The 6,161-nt window shown below is 47.7% G+C and overlaps 1 long non-coding RNA gene across 1 annotated transcript; it reads right to left on the bottom strand.

Annotated features, from left to right (window-relative positions):
* Positions 1-239: 239 nt before the first annotated feature.
* LOC131827995 (uncharacterized) lies at positions 240-2,921 on the bottom strand. Its single transcript, XR_009352170.1, has 3 exons — positions 2,839-2,921; positions 2,069-2,175; positions 240-944 (listed from the first exon to the last, which is right to left on the bottom strand). It is a non-coding gene; the product is annotated as an uncharacterized LOC131827995 (long non-coding RNA).
* Positions 2,922-6,161: the final 3,240 nt, after the last annotated feature.

Raw genomic sequence — 6,161 nt, 5'->3', positions numbered from 1 at the left:
GCAGCGTCAGGAGTGAGCCTGGATGTCAGCCGCAGACCCCAGGACAACGGTCAGTAGTAACAAATGCACCCTCTTATGGGGGATGCTGATAGTGGGGGAGGATGTGCATGGGTGGGGCAGGAGGGATACGGGAACTCTCGGTTCTTTCTGCTCAGTTTTGCTGTGAGGCTCCACTTGCTAAACGAAATAAAATCTATTAATAAAACACACACACGTTAGGTAGCATAGACATTTCACAATATATTTTTTTCAAATCCATGAGCATGCAATATTTTTCCATTCCTTTGTTTCTTCCTCAATTTCTTTCATGAGTACTTTATAGTTTTCTGAGTACAGATTCTTTGCCTCTTTGGTTAGGCTTATTCCTAGGTATCTTATGGCTTTGGGTGCAATTGTAAATGGGATTGACTCCTACCTTAAAAAAAATTTACACATTTAATGCATTCTTTATCAGAATACCATCATTTTTTTTTAAAGAAATGGAACAAATAGACCTAAAATTTATGTGGAACCAGAAAAGACCCCAGATAGCTAGAGGAATGTTGAAAAAGAAAATCAAAGTTTGTGCCATCACAATTCCAGACTTCAAGTTCTATTACAAAGCTGTCATCATCAAGACAGTATGATACTGGCACAAAAACAGACATATAGTTCAATGGAACAGAATAGAGAGCCCAGAAATGGACCCTCAACTCTATGGTCAAGTAATCTTTGACAAAGCAGAAAAGAATGTCCAATGGAAAAAAGACAGTCTCTTTAACAAATGGTGTTGGGAAAATTGGACAGCCACATGCAGAAGAATGAAACTGGACCATTTCCTTACACCACACACAAAAACAGACTCAAAATGGATGAAGGACCTCAATGTGAGACAGGAATCCATCAAAATCCTTGAGGAGAACACAGGCAGCAACCTCTTCGACCTCAGCCACAGCAACTTCTTCCTAGAAACATTGCCAAAGGCAAGGGAAGCAAGGGCAAAAATGAACTATTGGGATCAAAAGCTTTTGCACAACAAAGGAAACAGTCAACAAAATCAAAAGACAACTGAACAGAATGGGAGAAGATATTCACAAATGACATATCAGATAAAGGGCTAGTATCCAACATCTATAATGAACTTATCAAACTCAACACCCAAAGAACAAATAACCCAACCAAGAAATGGGCAGAAGACATGAACAGATATTTCTGCAAAGAAGACATCCAAATGGCCAACAGACACATGAAAAAGTGATCAACATCACTCAGCATCAGCAAAATACAAATCAAAACCACAATGAGATACCACCTCACACCAGTCAGAATGGCTAAAATTTACAAGTCAGGAAACGACAGATGTTGCCGAGGATGCAGAAATAGGGAAACACTCCTACACTGTTGGTGGGAATGCAAACTGGTGCAGCCATTCTGGAAAACAGCATGGAGGCTCCTCAAAAAGTTGAAAATAGAGCTACCCTATGACCCAGCATAGGTCATAGGGTATTTACCCTAAAGATACAAATGTAGTGATCCAAAGGGGCACATGCACCCGAATGTTTATAGCAGCAATGTCCACAATAGCCAAACTATGGAAAGAACCTAGATGTCCATCAACAGATGAATGGATAAAGAAGATGTGGTTCATATATACAATGAAATACTATGCAGCCATCAAGAGAAATGAAATCTTGCTATTTGCAAACTAAACTAAAGGGTATTATGCTGAGCAGATAAGTCAATCAGAGAAAGACAATTATCATATGATCTCCCTAATATGAGGAATTTGAGAGGCAGAGTGGGGGGTTTGGAGGGGTAGGGAAGGAAAAAATGAAACAAGATGGGATTGGGAGGGAGAAAAATCACAAGAGAGTCTTAATCTCATAAAACAAACTGAGGGTTGTTGGAAGGAGGGGAGTATGGAGAGGGTGGTTGGGTTATGGACATTGGGGAAGGTATATACTGTGGTGAGTGCTATGAATTGTAAACCTGGCGATTCACAGACCTGTACCCCTGGGGCAAATAATGCATTATATGTTAATAAAATTATATACTTTTTTTAAAAGACAAAAAACAAAACAAAACATACATGTGTGCTCGTAGATCACCACACCTCATCCCAGAGTTCCTGGGGTGGAGCTCACAAATCTTCATTTCCAGCATGTTCCTAGGCGACCCTGCTCCTGCTGCTGGTCCCTGGGGGAAGAGGATGTCCTAGAGGAGGAGCACGGTCAGAAGGAGCCAGACCAGGGATGAACCTGAGTGCTGGCTGCATGCGGGGCGGCGCTCAGATAGAGCGAGTGCAGGCTTGGCTCACCAACGAGCTGGGTTCCTGTTCCACTGAGCCAGTACCCGCTGAGCCCCACCAAGTGCTATGGGAGCCACGGACTCGAGCTATGGAACAATAAGGAAAACCGTCTGCTTTGTGCGGCAATCTCTGCCCTGCTGGGGCTTACAGGTCATATTTGAATTTGCATCGCCAACTGCTCTCTCTGGTCATCAAGGGCACAGTAGACGGACTCTGGAGGGGGGATTTGCTGCCCCAGTCATGCCTGTTTTAAGAAAGGTCTTGTCTTAACCAGAAAACCCCTCAGTGTTGGAGGGAGAGACTACGACAGAGCTGACTTTTGCTGGATTATAGGGTCAGATGCTACAAAAGAGACCAGAAATAACCCCAACCAGAACCAGACAGAACTTCATTTCTCTCTCATGCGACCGTCCAGGTTTGGGCACCCGGTGGCTGAAATGCACATTGAGGAGAGAGCACCAGCTCTTTCCCTCACCACTCTGATGTCCTCAGGGTGTTACTTCAGTCCAGAGTTGGAGATGATTCACCATCAGCCCCCAGATTGCACAAACCTCCGGGCCATCAGCGCAGGACGTGCGAGCAGAACAGGGCTTCCTGGGTCTGTGTAACATGGGGCGGCCGCTCACCATCGCCTCTGTCGGGGAGGAAAGGCTAGAGAGAGAGGGAGGTCAGAGAATGTGCTTTCCCTTCATGACTCACCCCGGAAACTGCCCATCTTGCTTCTGCTGACCAACCACATACCACTGCAGAGCCCCGTGGCCTCGCTTGGCCACAGGGAAGTGGCGCTGGGACTCAAAGACCAGGATCCACTCTCTGATCTTGCTCTTACAGAATCCTTTTTGTGCAGGGAATCTTTCTGGAATGCCACATTCCATCATCTTGCCTCCCTGCTTCCGCCAGCACCTCTGTCCCTCAACAGCCTTCTCCAGACAAAATCAAGTTAAGGCAAAAACCATGGATTTTTTTTTTTTTTTTAAGATGTATTTATTTATTTTAGAGAGCCAGAGAGACAAAGTGCGGGGAAAGGGCGGAGAGAGAGAATCTCAAGCAGACTCCTTCTGAGCGTGGAGCCCCTATGCGGGGCACCATCTCACAACCCTGAGATTATGGCCTGAGCAGAAACCAGGAGTCCAATGCTTAACCGACTGAGCCACGCAGGGACTCCCCCATGGATGGCTCCTAAATGGGAAACACAGTTCCTCATTACTATATATCATGGATGAGAGGAAGCTTCCCTTTTCCTTTAAGTGAAGGTAGAGTGATGGGGAGGGGTTGCTGGTGCTCATCTGTGGTCTCCAAGTCTTCTTTTTTCTGTTTCTTTCTTTTCTTCCCCTCCCCCCTCCTCCCCCTCTCCTCCTCCTCCTCTTCCTCCTCCTTCTTCTTCCTCTTCTTTCTTTTCTTCTCCTCTTCCCCCACCCTCTCCCCCTCACCTTCCTACTCCTCCCCCTCCCCCCCTCCTTCTTCTTTGGTTTCCTTTTCATTTTGTTCTGTTTTTTTTCTCACTCTGCCAGCTCCTTCTCTGCATCACTGTCTGGGAGCCCAGGACCCCCTTATTAAGGAAGGGCTGATTCTTGGAATGAGCTATAACTTCACATGTCCCTGTAAGAATAGAGTTCAATGTGAGCTCTGTAGACCATCGTCTTTCTCGGGAGTCATCCCTGCGCACACTGATCTGGGTGCGGTTCTTCCTTTTTCCTGAGAGTGAGAAGCATGAGTCTCTTTGCACTGATGAAGCTTTTTGTTGGCACATAGGTGCGCAATTATTTTAGTGCCCGAATTCTTTTCCATCATGAACATATCCTTTATTTTTCTGATATGACATGACCTTTACCATTTATCAGCTGTCCCCGTGAATTATCCCATCACTGTAAATAAATCTAGTTGTACTTGGATTGCAACGGAGAAGAGGGTGAAGCCAAGCAGGGTTTCTGTATCACTTGGTGTCTCTGAGCCATTGTCCTGCCTGAGGGACGAGGGATATGATCCTGGCAGTCTCAGTAATGGTCCCCAAAGATATCAGATCTTAGTCATTGGAACTTGTGAACAATTCTTCCTAGGGCAAAAAAAGGGATTTTGCAGGTATGATTAGATCAAGCATTTCATGATGGGAAGAGGAACCTGCACTACCCAGGTCGGCGGCGAACGCAATGACAAATGTCCTCGTTGGGGGAGGTGGAGGGAAATTCTGTCGTAGAGAAGAAAGCGATGTGACAAAAGAGGCAGACATCGGAGTGAGGCGTCCACAAAGCCAAGAACATCAGGAGCTCTGTGAAGCGGGAGGAGGCAAGGGGAGACTGTCCCCTAGTGCCCCTGTAGGGACCTCACTGCGGACACCTTTGTTGTGGCCAGTGAAACTGCTTTCAGACTTCTGGCCTCCAGGATTAGGTGAATACATTTGTGTTCAAACCAGCCATCTGTCGTAGCTTGTTACTGTGGTCCAAGGAAACAGATAAAATAACCATCACCAAGCTCAACTGGGGACTTTCGGAAGAGAACATGGGGCTCCCCAAAGTTAGCTGAAGGCTGGTTGAAAGTTCGGTCCCCCGGGAGGCCTGGGCCTACTCCCACCTACCCAACCGGGCAGAACTGCCAGGAGTGGGAGGTCACTTGGGTTTTTCATGAGCAGCTGGAGGTCACGTAGAGTGGGGTTCTCCAAGCTCCAGATTCCATACCCAGCCTGGCCTTCCCAGTGGGCCTAAGAGAGAACGACCACTCCAGAATCCAGGTGAGCGGAACAGAGGAATGCTATAAGTCAGGATGTGGAACAGGCTTGTTTATATTTCTGTCCTTGTAGGTAAGTGCAGACGTGCCACACACATCAGCTGTTCCATAAAAGAAAAGGAGGGGAAACAACCACTTGAATGAGGTGAACTGAGCTCCTGACGGAGACAGTTTCCCCTCCTGCTCCCCCAGCAATCGTGGGGTGCTCGCCCTCTCTGCTGTCCTCACGCAGCTGCCCTGTGACCCCCTCTCCACACTTCACACTCTGCCTCCCTGCTCCGCGCAAACCCAAACAGAAGGAACCTCCTCCTTCTTCTCATGGCCCACTTTCCCGCCAGGCTCTGGAACCACCTACCTTGGCCTTGGGTACCTTGCCTACAATAATATGTTTGCTCACGCTTCCCTGATTCTGTGGGGCAGGGACTGAGACACAGGAGTGCTCTACACCAAAATATTTCAGACGGGGAGACCGAGGCCCAGAGAGAGACTTTCTGGAATCCCACCACCCTGCTTAAACCTCAGGTTCCCTGACTGAGCTCCCCATCTCTGAAAGTAATCAAGAATGCACACTGGAAAGATTGTGAGCGAGGATTTGGGACCCCTGGGTATCCTGCTCCCTCTACCCACAGGGTCTCACGTTCAAATTCTATGTCTCCCACTTTTCACTTACATGAATTCAAACATCCAGCGAGTGCCCCTGTGCCCCAGTTCCCTCGTCTATAAACTGCAGACCGTAGCCTCTACTTGCAGAGTTATTGCGAGGGTCAGAAATAAGGCAGGTAGGACAGCCAGTATACTGTAAGTGCTCAATAAATGCTAATGGTTATTCCGGCAGACAGGAAGAAGTCTGAGGACTCTGGGGAGTCCTGAGGAGCTTAGCGAGTCTCTGTTGGTGTGTCACAGCCCTGCAGATGCGATGGGGGCTCCCGGGAACAGCAGACCCACAGGCGTCCACCGGCTCATCTCTCCACACCTCTACTGCAGCAGTGGCTTTGGACGTGGGCACCACTCTCCTCGCTTCCCAAACATTTAGACAGGTAAAGGCTCATGCCTGGGCCACCCAGAAAGTACGGGGCAGCAAAGAATGTAAATCCAGGATTCCTGATGTCACAGACCTGCTGTCTTGGCTGTTTCTAGCCCAAATCAGTCTCTG

Source organism: Mustela lutreola, chromosome 3 (assembly GCF_030435805.1).
Source record: "Mustela lutreola isolate mMusLut2 chromosome 3, mMusLut2.pri, whole genome shotgun sequence".
Lineage (NCBI taxonomy): Eukaryota > Metazoa > Chordata > Mammalia > Carnivora > Mustelidae > Mustela > Mustela lutreola.
The sequence above is the reverse complement of the archived record's forward strand: the minus strand, read 5'-3'. Positions and strand labels throughout refer to the sequence as shown.